Here is a 12,667-nt window from a genome sequence, read left to right as displayed (position 1 = left end):
GGTAAAAATGGCCAAGTAAAAATGGCAACGGAAAAAATGGCCAAAGTGAAAATGGCAAGTTTTCTTCTTTGGCAGTTGTCCTCTCTCAGCGTGCAGAATGATCGCTACCACTGCTTCATTTTCTTGCTGGATGCACCTGATTAGCTTCCACAATAAAGCCTACAGTCTTTACTCTGTAGGATGTTCAAATTTGAATTGCATTACTCCATATAAACCATATACATTGGTATTTGGAGGGTTCAGTACAGTTCAGATAAAAAATATAGTTACAACATTTCTATAATTTACAATCTAGATGTTCACTAACTCTATAATATTCCTTATTAACTAATAGTTTTTTTAAAAAAATTGTTTTTGAAACTTGTCATATTTCCTGCTTTAATATCATTGGTAGGTTATTGAATATTTTAATTGCCATATGTTCGGGTTCCTCTTGAACTGATGTTAAACGTTGACTGCCAAGGCCAGATTGTCTGAATGACATCGTGGGGCCAAGTATGAAAAAATGTGAAAATGGATCAAGTTGGTATCATTAGATCTGTGAAGCACAAGAAATTTCAAAACAATTCAAAAACCGTTGAAAATTCAATTTAAATTTAAGACCCAGTTTTGGGTATTGTGGCCTGGAGAAGAGAATTTTGTTCAGAAGGCCATGAGACCCATAAATTCACTTTTTTTTGTAAATGACTTTTTTTTTCAAATAACGAACTTCAATCACTTGAACTTTCAAGCTCGTCCAGTGTTGGACGCATATTTTCTGTTTCTTGGTCATACATCGTCAACAGAACATACAACAGAAGTGCTTCTTCCATAAAATATTGCACGAAATGCAATCTACACTCCTTTATTTTTCTCCTTCTTTGTTTAATTCTTGCCTGAAATACAACAAATGTCAAACAACGATGCATTTCTTAATGTGGCCTGTTGTATTGAAAATCAACAAAAAAAGTCATCATAAATAATCACAGAGCACTAGGTTTATTACTACAATGTTACGGCCATTTGTACGCCATTGTTGTAATCGCCTGTTGTTATCTAGGGCCAGGCTACGAGTATAGTGTAACATTCTGGAGCCAAAACAATATCTTTGAACATGTTAGCAAATGACAAGTGAAACCCATATAGGGGTATCGCGGCCTGAAGCAATTGATGAGGTGAGACACAGAAGTGGGTATCACGGCTTCATGAATGACGATACTTGAGACCCACTTTTGGGTCTCATGGTAGTCAACGTGTTGTGAAGTATGGCTTTAGAAGCTCATTATTTCGGGTGTTATATGTATATTCTATTGAACTTCGTAGCGCAATATTCTTTTCTAGCATATAATGACATTTCATATGAAGGGAGGGTTAATATTTTGATTTTCTTAAACCTTCACAGCATCATATTCAGGCGAATGATTATGGTCATAGGAACACACAGGATTTTGTTTCAATAATTTTGTTTTTAGAATTCCTCGACACTTGAAATTGTTCCTCCACCTTATAACATTTTTTCCGCTTGCCATTTTAACTTTGCCATTTTTACCTAAATTCCTCTTTTGGTTTTCTCGGCACATTCTGTGTTGAACCTTGCTCTCTAAATTTGTTTACTATGTATTGAACTGTGGAGTGTGATTTATTGACTGTTTGTCCAATTTTTCTTAACGAATAACCTCTAAGGGCCAAATTTATAATAACATCCTTCAGATCGGAACTAAATTCCTTCACCTTGCCCATTTCGAACACGCTGATAGATAGACGATAGGCCTACAACAATACCTACGCCAGTATTCCACTTGTCGGGGAGCGCGCCTGCATGTTCAAACTTATTACCAAGTTGCAAACTGCACGAAATCGCCCGAATAGCGGTGGCGCTGTATGCGAGGAAGATTGAAACTCTTGCCTGTACGAATAACAATGTTGCATGAAACAGCGTGTTTTTCTCTTGTTTATACACTTTGAACATACATTTTTATTGACATTTGTTGGTGAAACCTTCATTAACATTAATTTCCAGGTACATATGAAATCGATTATATTTACTAGTAGATATGACATTTTTTCCACGGAAATTCTATGTGTACGAATAACAATGTTACATAGGCCTACTGTATCACGACTTGTCAGTGAAATGCAGCATCATCTCTTTCACAGGAAATAAGATTAACAAGTAGTGTTGTGTCATCTCTTGTTAGTATTATTAATACAAAAGTTGTATTTTATATACTTTTAATTAATTGAATGTAATTGCTACAATTAACATTACAATAAAATGCAAATAAAATTAAATGCATGCGTTCATTTAATTTTCCCTTCCTTAAATGGTGAAAATCAGTGATGAAACACTAGATACAAATATGTATGATGCAAATTCCGGGCTTTAAACTTTGAGTTAATTCTTGGTGGTCCGCGAGGGCGAGTGATATCTGAAAGGGGTCCGCGGTGTAGGAAAGTTCAAGAACCGCTGCTATAGACTATTAATTTCACACCAAAGTATGTAGATGCATAGGCTTAACTTGGCGGGCCCTGGGGGGGCACTTGTCCCCCAAATTTCAGGTTTATGAATATTTACACATTAAGGGTACTTTTATTAACCTCCTGGGACCTGAGGAGCAAAGTAATAAAGAGTAATATTTGTGATTTCACAAATGTCACAGTTATTTAGCAAATAATCCTGGACATTATTTTTATGATAGAAAACTTTTTGAGTCTACCCCCCCCCCCCCCCAAAGTTAAGCCCCAAGTTCGATTCTGCTCCCTCAAAGTTAGGCCCTAAGTTACGTCCATGCTAGATATGCATGGGCGTCCGGAAGGGGGGCAAGGGGGACCGTGGCCCCCCTGGAAAATGAAAGTCAACAAAAAATTATGTATTTCACACATATAATTTCATTTTAGCCACAATAATATGTGTTAATTATTGCATTAACACCATAAATTCAAATTTAAGCAATGATTTTTAGGGAACTTCACTCTTTTGGGGGAAAATGTGACTTGTTTGGAAAAAATCCTGCGGACGTCCATGTAGATATGTGCCAGTATTATCACCAGAAAAAAACAAAATAATAAATGGAGAAATGGGAGATGAGGATATTTTTGAACATCAGTCATGTACACCTAATATATCACATAAAATTCACATGTGGTTAAGATTCATATAAATACCAGGTTTTTCATGAGTTCTTCTCTATCCCTTTCAAGATATATTTAAAGTAATAAATCAGAGGTTGATGTTTGAATATTTCACAAAAACATTTCAACTTTTGCACTAAAACATGGGGAAGTGAATTCTGAATAAATCTCTTGTCTCCCTACCATGACAATTTAAAAGATTTTGTTGATCTTCATACATTATATTATATGCATACATATACACATATACACACAGCTTCAGTTAACTGCTACAAATGAAACAATGTTTGCAATAAAAATGTGTACTCTACACTTATAATATTGGTTGGTACTACACCTCAGTGCCACCATGTTCAAGATTCTCCCTGTAACATTACTGCCAATAAAAAAATAATCGAAAACGGAATTATTAACTATTTCTCCCTCCACAGATTACTTTTCTGTATAGCTGTCTAGTACTAGTAGATGCAACGAGCCATGGCAGTGGAAGACAAGGATCTAGTGACACAGGTAAAAACATTTCATATTCATGATTACTTAGACAATACAATTTAAAAACTTTCCGTATTTCATATGAAATATTCAACATTCTGTCAGGCCCATAGCTAGAATTGATCTCCAGGGGGCTCACGGGTTATCAGGGGGCTTTGTAAACCAAGTCCATTTTTCAAAAATTTAACAGTATTAAATTAAGGTAAATTATGTGTGTGGGGGCTCATTAAGTTATATAAAATTTAAAAATATCATATAAATACTACATTTTTCTACATCTTTTAAAACATCTCTTGAAATGTTAATTGACTGATACTGAAATCATCCCTTACACACTCCATACTACTTTAGAAGATACAGGTATTTATATCACACACAAAAAATGCACACTATTCAATCACAGTGCCTACAGTATATTCCACCCCTGGCCGAAGCAATTAAGCTCATCTTCCTTCCCAAAACTAGGGAGTTGTCGACCTTTGATGCAGATGCAGAGGGAATTTGCATGATGACATCAAAGTCACAGATTTCTGTCTAAACAGGAGGTTGCAACAGGGACAGTGAAGGTACAGATAAAGAAGCTCCTCTATGAAAGAACTTTCTGAAGTCTAGAGAATATCCTAAATACTTGCAGCTACTTCTGCTCATAAACAAAATGACCGAATGTAATAGATGCTGTTCATATTCTTTGGAATATCCTTAAAGTTGTGAGCTGTCTACATTTTCACTCTTCACTGCAAATAAATTATGCAAAATAGTTTACCTAACGTCAAGGGGAGCTGATGATAGTGCTGGGGGGAAGGGGGCTGACAGCAGTTCCAGGTGGGAGCTGAGCCCTCCCTGGCTACGGGCCTGCTTTCTGTTCTCAAGCAAGTAATACATCAGAGTTTGAGTGGTTGGTACAACACCTCAGTGTCATATTCAAATGGCTCCTTGTAACATTATTGATATTAAGAAGAAAATCGAAACAGAATTATTAATTATTTCTGTCTTCAAAGATTTGTTTTCTACATAGGCTGTCTAATGCCAAAACTGTTGTATTTCATTCAGCTTAATCCTAGATTTCCAGCTATTTGAAATGAAGCGGACAGTTAAAAGCAGTGATGACACACATATTTTCTGAATAGATATTGCGAAAAAGTTGCTTCACAGTTCTCGACCTCAATGGTCAAGTTTGTAGTTTATTTGTATTTCATTATTATTATTATTATTATTATTATTATTGCAACACCTATGGTTAATTACATCAATGAGAATTATTGTTAATTTATTGAGGGATGAAAAATTCATTGAATCCATGACTTACACAGAATTTCTAACTTAGCAACTGATTACACATTGGTGGTGAAATCTGACTTATATTTCAGCCAGAGAGCTAAACAGCATGATGCAACTTAAAAACATAGGTCAGAGCTTGCAATTATCTCTCAGGGTCACTTTTCGCCTCCCTGATCTTGAGAGGGGGTTGAAAGCTCGGACCTACATTTTTGACCAGTATTTGTTTTGTGCAGTTTTTTACTTCTCTGACTACAAGGTATAAATCAGATTTTACCATGATTGTTACAGCATGTGGTGTAAGAAGTTTTAGTTAAATTTTATGATTACACTTTGTTGATCCATAGATACTGGTAACTTCTTAATGATTATATACAATTGTATCGTGTGTTTTATTTCTGTTAGCTTTCATGGTTAATTCCCTAATGTTTTGATGTAACAACCAACTTGAGACAATATTCATATTATGTTATTGGTATTACGGTAATACCTATATTCTCTATCTTTGTTATTACTCAAAAGAGTAGATTCCAATAATAAATGTCACAAATACGAGAGTCAATATTAAACCACTCTCTCTTATGGAAGTTATATTTTAGTTTCACCTGAGAATAAAATTTCTTTCATTTTCCTGTTAGCTGTATTTATATATTTACATTACATAATATTTCAAAGAAACTAATAATGCTAAATTTGTAATGAATGGAAATTCATATAATTACAATAGGTTTGTTTTAAAAGTTATATTCAAGCACATTAATTTTTTATTCTTGAAATTTACCACCCAACTCAGTTAAATGTAATTGCAGAGGAGGTTTGTAAGAAACTGATGAATAGGAATTTTTACTGCAGTATATTGTATTCTGAACACAGACAATTGTATTCCGAAACAAAATGGGGATTTTTCTCACTGAAAACAATGATGAAAATGATAGGAAAGCTCGAATGTATGGATCAATTAATATTTTTATATTTGTGTTACAGGTCCCATACAGTTCCCTCCTGATACAAGTGGTGGACCAGTACATCGGAAACGCTTCAAACTATTAGGTACAAGAATTACATTATAATGACACGATCATATTTATTTTTGCTAAGTTTCACATGTTCTTATGGGTGGAGACATAAATAAAATAAAACTAAGCAAAATGTATATGTATTTTAGGGTGGCAATTATTTTGCAGTCTTAAAAAAGAAGCGACATATTTCAGCAAACTAGAAGAAAGTTGAATTAAGAATGATATTTTAATCACTTTTATGCTTCCTTAGGTTAATCGCAATGATGAGGATGAACCATCATTAGCTGAAATTGATGAAGTCATGCTCAAGTGAGGACTTAAACACAGAACTTTTGGTGGTAAAATCATGGATTTTGTTAACAAGGCAGTTAACAATAAGTAATAAGAAAAGAATAGTAAATATACAAAGCTACAATCAGATCTATACAAACCATTTTTAAAACCTTAAAACATATTTTAATGCCATTAGTTGATAGGAAACTAAAATTAGCCCCTATGACGGAAAAGAAAATTGTATTTTTGATAATGCGTAACTATAGTATAGTGCTTTGGTTTGTTCAGCTTGATGTACTGGGTAGTCCTTTTTCTTGGTAGAGAACTCGCAATCATAAATATGGAACATGTCTTGAATTTAGATGTCACTTCCCAAATGCATCAGCAATTGTAGCACCGCACTACAGCACTGATGACAAAAGGGTATGATGGATGGGTGGGCTAAATGAATCACAAGTGCTTGTAGGAGAGTCACTTGACCCCTTTTCCATCGAATATGGAATATTCACATACTTATTCTTCCCTTCTTCAACCGTTTTATCCTTCCCATGTTTCTTTTCTTGTAACTTCAGATTTTCACCTTCATTTTAGACTTAAAATAATCTTTCCAGTGTTGATTACTTATTTTAATTTCTTTCCTATTGAATTCTCTTTCCGTCTCACTTCTTTTATTTCTATTTTTCAGTGTGTGTGTGTATCTTGCTTCTCTAATTTCTCTCTCTCTCACCTGTTTCTTTATTGCTCCTTGTATATTTTTTAAAAATATTTTTCTTTGCTACATTTTTAACAATCTTTCTCTTATGACACCATAACAATTGTGTCAATATAGCACTTTCTTCCCAGTTTTCACAATCACTTAAGTTAATATAAATAAAATAATACTTGTTCAAAAGAAAATGTGAAATAGATATACATATCTTAATTTGAAGCAAGATATTCAAAGACTCCTGCCAAGGCCCTCAACTTGTCAGTCAGCCTGACTTTTAAGACACAACAGTATGACCCCGGCTCATCTTTTTACCTGTTTTCAATTCTTTTAATATCTTGGCATGCCTAAACAAGAAACTGTAATGGTTCCGCAATCTTTGAAGAAAAATTTGAAGTCCAACTTGTTGTAAGCACAACTTTTTACACAGTTCTTGGATGCATTTTATTTATTTACGAGGTGCATTCAAGTTCTAAGGTCTCCTATTTTTTCTTCATTACTAGAAGCAGTTATAAACGTGAGAGTTGTTTGAGAAGAAGCATCCATTCTTGAAGGTTCATGAGGCCAGATGACAGCACGAAACGGCCCATAGGAAGCTACAGTGATTCCGACGAAAGAACGGACTTGGAAATTCTATTTTTGTCTTTTCTGTCGAAAGACATGGAGGGTAACATGAACAGTTGAACCAATCGGCTTTGTCCAGTTGCCGTCCGGAGGGGGAGTTCTTGTGGTATTCTGTGTTGCCAAATTTTTCATTTTGGGTCGTTTTCGAAACAGGTGGCACCCTCATCAAAGCCAGCACGGCGAAGCCTAATACGTAGCCACGTAGCAAGCGAATGGGTCTCTGATTCCCTGCCTCTCCCTGAAATGCGAGCGAAGGGGGTTGTTGACAGGAAGATGTGTCGTGTACGACTGGACAAAAATCAGGCGTGCAGGAACCGGTAGCAACACCGCTTTCCCCCTCTTGAACTGGAGGCGGAAAGTCTGGCTTTCTTCAAGTCCATTCTTTGGGTGGGAGGACTTTAGTGACGCTATCTACTGACTGATATGTTTTTAATACTGGAAATGACATCACTTACATCGAAAGAACAGTGTGTTATTATCCATTTTCTTCACCTGCGTGGAGTAACACCCATAGATATTCATCTTAAATTGACTGAGACATGCTGTCGTAGTGTCATGGACATGAGCAATGTGCGTTCGTGGGTCCAATAGTTCAAGGAATGTCGAACGTCGTGTGAAAACAAACCAATGGAGCCTCGCCAGTTGCCAGTTACTCCATTGCTGAGAAAAGGGATATTTTGGGACAGCAAAGGCGTTATGCTCACGCATTGCTATCCTAAGGGTACCACAATGATGGGTACAAACTATGAAACTGAGTTGAGGATCAAGTTGCTTCAGGCATTGCGAAAGGAACGGCCAGAAATGGCTGAAGCTGTGTTCTTTTGTCAGGACAAGGCACCTCCTCATTGGACAGCCATTGTTCAGCCACTCTTCATGAAAAACAAATTTGAAGTAAATGACATGCTGTTCATACTTCCCTGACCTTGCACCTAGTGATTTTTGGCATTTCCCAACACTGAAGGACTTTCTCTGGGGCCGCACATTTTCCTCTCGTGCTGCTATTGCATCGGCAATTTTCCAGTAGGGCAAGCAGACCCCTAAAGAAGTGTTCGCGGCAGCCATGCAATCATGGCATCGACACTGTGAAAAGTGTGTACGTCTAGAGGGAGACTATGTTGAGAAGTGAATGAAGTTTCATCTCTGTTGTGTAAGTTGTTTATGGAAGAAAAAATAGACCTCATTCACAGTATAAAAAACTTACGTTGAGTATAATGGTCGTAAAATTCCTAGCAGACGATGTTTCGCGAAGCTACACTTTGCTTCTTCAGGTATTACTTTTCAGTATATAAAATACTTCGTCATATATGTAAAAATAAATCCAGGATTAGGTAAAAAAAGGGTATTGGGATATGGAATATAAAATTACATGAAGTTAAAAATGCCATGTAGGCTAAGAGATAATTCTAAAAGAACGGTGTACCCATACTACTATACAGAATGAATGACTACTGTAGCGTACGAATGCTACATCCCCTCCAATGAGAACTTCACAGATTCCCGCGAAACGTCATCTGCTAGGAGATTTACGACCATTATACTCACTCACGTAAGTTTTTTATACTTTTTATACTGTGAATATATTTAGTGAGTAAACACACAAATTTTCAAAATGTGTATAAAAATAGACCTTAGAACTTGAATGCACCTCATATATTGACAATATACATTCCAGTTCAAGACAGTTTCCAATGTTGATCTTATCAGAAAATTTTCTACAGGCACCTATGAATAAACCCATTGTTCACTTGTGTATAATGTTATAATTCTATTGTATCATGTTACAACTGGCATCAACACAAAGTGAGCATTGAATGGGAAATGGGTTTGACAAATGCCTCTCTTCACCGTTTCTAGTCTTACGTTAAACACTGAGTAACACGAATTTTACCTTTCGTTAGCTGGGCCCAATAAAGACTATGATGCCGGATACAATGATGATTATGACTACCATGGAGGTTACAGTGCCAACGTACATCATGGCGGAGGGCACGGAGCAGGTGGCAGAGGGGGCCATCACCAGGGAAACCACAGGGGTAGCTCCCATGGCCATAAGGGGAATGCCGAATACAGTGGGCACGTGAACCATGGTCAAGGAGGCCCAAGAAGTCACAGAAGTGAAGCAGATAGTAGTCACTTACACAGTGATAGCAATTTCAATGCTTTTGGTTTGCATACTTTTAATGGTAAGGAATGAGCACTTGCTTTATTTTTAATATTCTATAAAGTATACCTCAGAATCTTCAATGAAGTATTATTATTAACTCATTAACTGAGGTGGAGCTATATGTAAACTCTCAACAAATGGGCCGTTTTTGCGTAGCACCTACATATAGATGGCATTTCAAAATTAACGGTTCTTGTATTGTGTGGAAAGTCAATTTTACTGACCTTGTCCATGCATAAAGTGACTCTGGGTCCCACCCAGCCTTAATGCTGTATGCAGGGGAACTTTACCATTAACCTTACTTAATATGTAATGTTTATTTGCAGCAGAGTATTTATATAGATTGTTTAACTTAGCTTCATTTTGAAGGAAGTCTTTAATTATTTTCTTGTATTATTGATGATGAAGCGAATTTGCGGTTGTATCTATAGAGACGATTTCTTTTTGGACCTACTTCCCTTTCAAGGTCGCCGCAGGGAAGGACTTAAGATTATTATTAATTTTTTAAAAAGGAATTTCAAGACCATTTTGTAATGTTTTAATTTATTTTAATTCAGTTCACAGTAAAGTGTGGAAATATGATCACACTGACTTCACTTGCAAGAGTATATAGTTTTATCAATAAGATCTGCTGTAGGAAAAACAGTGATTTGATTTGATTTGATTTTTGTTACTTAGCATCACTTTCCTGCAACTTTGGACTAATTGCAATGATGAAGATGAGTGATAATATGATGAAACTGATGAATGGACACTCACAAAAAATCCAGCACGGGATTCAAACCTGGGACCCCTGACATCATAGCACACTGTGCTGTGGGAAAATACTGTTATGTGAAAAATGGTGCTCCACATATGTACAAGTATCAGATTTAATATTCCTCAAATATTTGTAAGAAATTCCACAAACTTTTTGCCCCACACAAAACACAACACCCCATTTACATTTTGGTGATATTACAAAGTCAGATACATTATATTACATACACACGATTGTAATGAATCTACCTCATGTGTGTCACTTTATGGATGGACAAAGCCGGAAAAATTCCAACCTTAGATCATTCACCCTGGGAATTGAACCCAGTTCTGCCAGTGGAAGTAAGATAAGCTACCAACAAGACCACTGTGGCTATATCCCTGGACAATGCTACCCCATCATTTATGTTCCTAATTCAGGATAGACGTGGAACCCAACATTTTTTTATATAATATATATATCATAGGCGTAGCTACGGGCTGCTTTATCCAAGAGAATTAAAGACAGATATTTCAATAAGAGAGAAAATAAGCGGCAGTTTGTAAGAAGTTGAAAATGTCATTACTTGGTACAAAAGTGTGCATTATCGCTGATGAAACGAGTGTCTATAGTTTTTCGATTTTTTGATGTCATTGGAGAAAGAAGATATTTACTGCATTCTACTCTGTACTGCACGTGTGAGAGAGAGCTTTCTCCAAGCTTACCCAAGTTAAAACTAAATTAAGAGCAACTTAGAAGCAGGATAGATTGGAAGCCTTGCTCTTGCTATTTGTGAAACAGGAAAAAGCTTAGTCTATTGATGTAAATGAAGTTATTGATGAGTTTAAGAACATTGTACCTTTTGACAGACGTCTCTTGTTATAGATGACGTGTATTTTGATGTATTTGTTTCTAACATTTATGAACATTTTTTGTGTGTGTAATTTCTATGCAATTTGATTTTTTCTACTACATATATTCAAAAATTTTCAACACTGTCATTTAGTGAATTTATATTCGTTTACAAACATCAGTGCAGTTAAAGAGTCAAGTGATTGTGTTGCAAAATATGCTATTAAAAAGGTACAACACCTCATTTTTTTTTCTTTGTGCACACCCAAATATAAAGTTCTAGCTACGCCTATGATTATATATATATATATATATATATATATATATATATTATATATATATATATATATATATATATATATATATATATATATATTATATATATATATATATATATATAACGACAAGCGCTGATGCCGTGCCGTAGCGAATGTCAGGGAATTCTCTGTATATATATTTTATATTTGCAGTTTAAAAGGAAATAGTTATACTATTTTAATTATTTCTTTCTTCCTTCCAGATTTCTGGTAAAACATTTCTACAAATGGCAATTCAACAATTGTTTCTTCATGTTATTTATTATTAATCATTATCCTCAAATTTATGAAATGTTTGTAAAAATAAAAAAATCACACAAATATTATGTTGTAATTATTTGCACATGTTTGTAATATGAAAACCCATTTTCTGGATAGATGTGTTCCATTATAACAATAACACAGAAATTCTCTCTTGCATATATTTTGCATTCTGACATACCACTAATACATATTTGTTTCAGGGGTCAAGTACAGAATATTCGCCAGTGATTCAAATTCTCAGGACAGAAAAGTAAAGAGTGCCTCTACAAAGGTTACATGTGAATTACTTGCAAGTCCCAATCTATTTATTTTTATATGCAGCATGTGACCTTGCTTAAGACATTAATTGCATCCGATTTTAAATAAGACCTACGCATGAGCCATTTGGAGAAATACTTAACGTTAGATTGATTTGTTGTATTTACTTCACTTTTCACTTAACTTTAGAAATGCTGCACTCGTAAAAGATTATTCAAAAAAACAATAACCATTCATGATGACATGTGATATACATGGATCCTTTTTAGTAAGGATATGACCAATTAGTCATCCGATTGAACATTTCATCACTTATCTTGGTCTGCCAGCATTTATTGTCCTCTAAAATACCAAAATGAGTTTTGAATAATTTTTTTATGACATATAATTTATACATGTGAAATATCTATATTATAAATTAATCTGCATTTTTTTGGAAATGAACACATGGACATTTTGATAATTTACATACTTAGAAATAGAAACCTAAGAGTATCCGAAACTGAACGTAAAAGTATAGTATCTTATGGTCAATAGAATTAATGTACATGACACTAATGTTTGTTGTTTAAT

The 12,667-nt window shown here is 35.1% G+C and overlaps 1 long non-coding RNA gene across 1 annotated transcript; it reads left to right on the top strand.

The window, feature by feature from the left end:
• The first annotated feature begins 3,540 nt into the window (after positions 1–3,540).
• On the top strand, positions 3,541–11,893 carry LOC145989446 (uncharacterized). The gene is made up of 4 exons (XR_014441849.1): positions 3,541–3,621; positions 5,863–5,928; positions 9,399–9,683; positions 11,776–11,893. It is a non-coding gene; the product is annotated as an uncharacterized LOC145989446 (long non-coding RNA).
• The last annotated feature ends 774 nt before the right edge of the window (positions 11,894–12,667 follow it).

This window comes from Lepisma saccharinum, chromosome 6 (assembly GCF_977018435.1).
Source record: "Lepisma saccharinum chromosome 6, izLepSacc3.1, whole genome shotgun sequence".
NCBI lineage: Eukaryota > Metazoa > Arthropoda > Insecta > Zygentoma > Lepismatidae > Lepisma > Lepisma saccharinum.
This window is presented reverse-complemented; position numbering and strand designations above follow the sequence as displayed.